Source organism: Mus caroli, chromosome 6 (assembly GCF_900094665.2).
Source record: "Mus caroli chromosome 6, CAROLI_EIJ_v1.1, whole genome shotgun sequence".
In the NCBI taxonomy this organism is placed as follows: domain Eukaryota; kingdom Metazoa; phylum Chordata; class Mammalia; order Rodentia; family Muridae; genus Mus; species Mus caroli.
This window is the reverse complement of record NC_034575.1, coordinates 82,367,000-82,368,532: the sequence shown is the minus strand read 5'-3', so window position 1 is coordinate 82,368,532 and position 1,533 is coordinate 82,367,000.

Sequence of the window (1,533 nt, the reverse complement as noted above, 5' to 3'; positions counted from 1 at the left end):
GAAGAACCTCCCTCCCCAGAAACTATTTACTGCTTATAATTACAGAAAAATTTTGTTATTTTGAGAATTTTATACATTGTATTTTGATTATATCTGATTATATCTCCCCCATCTCTTCCCAGGGACATCCCCAGACAAATACATAATTCTTACTTATAATCACTGTGTGTGTGTGTGGGGGGAGCGAGCATGTGTGGTCAAGAGACAATTTGCCAGTCCTCTTCCACCTTTTGCCCAGGAATGATGAACTAATGTCCCTAGCCTTGGTGGCAAGCACCTTTACCCAGTGAGCCATCTCACTGGCTCTGGAAAGTACATTTTTAATATTTCCCTACCATCGCTCCTCAGCATGTAAGTGTCTTCACCTGTCTTCAGTTTCTATGTTAGAATGCCTGAGTTTTAAGATTGCTGCCTGACAGTGCTGGAGAGCTGGCAGTAAGTAAGAGTTCTTGCTGTCCTTGCAGAGGACCCAAGTTTGGTTCTCAGCACTTCAGTATGGCGGCTCACAACCTATTATATCTCTAGTTCCGGTGGCTCACAACTACCTGCTTCTCCAATTCCCTCTTGCCCTCTCTTGACCTCCATAAACACAGGCAAGCATGTGCTTCATATACATATAAGCAGAAAAAAAAACCCTATTATTTAAAAAAGCCNTGCTCTATCTCTAGAGACGTTTGAGAATTCCTTCCTCAAGCATCTCGTCTAGAATGTGGGCCATCGGCAAAGGCCACTCCTGGTCCTTCCTGCTGGGAGCCTGGGTTGTTTTGGATGAGATCTGGTCCTCCCTGGTAGGTCCTGCTCATGTCAGCCTAGGTCAGATGGAAGAGAGAAATATAGGTAGGTACTTGAGAGAGTCTTCCTAGCGTGGCGCTGAGCTAATGAAAGTAAGGGAGCGGAAGAAATGAATCGCACAGGAACAGCCTTGGGTGGTGGGACAGCTTTGAGAATATCTTGGATGGATGGATGGAGGGTGATCCGTACTTACCCAAAGGGTCCTTTGTAAGGCAAAATGGCCCTGCTGCCAACCTCTTGTGCTCATAAGAATAGTTTGCCTAGCATGCAACTTGCAAATGCTGCATGGATTCCCAGGCACTGCAGCTGGAGGCGGCTGTTCTTTCATCACAGCCTTGCAGCAGGGGAGCTCAGGAAGCAGCCTTTGTAACTGTGGACCATCACGGAGGCAGGTTGACCCAGCAGGCTTGCTTTCTTGGGGAGAAGGCACCTCTGAGGCTGAGAGTAGACTGTTTACATGCTGGGAACCTGAACCCTGTTCTAGTTCCCCATGGGTGGTCCCAGAGACTTCAGGTATTTGTGTTAGTTAGTTAGTTAGTTAGTTAGTTTCCTCCTGATGCTTCAACAAAATATTTGACCAAAGCAACTTAAGGGAGGAAGAGCTTATTTTGGTTCAAGGTCTGAGATGCAGTTTCTCAGGACAGAGAAGGACATTGCAGTTAGGGAGTAGAGAGAGATGGGTGCCAGTGCTCAGTTCCCCCTCTCCTCCCTCATTCCCCCTCCCCCTCTCACTGCCAGTGT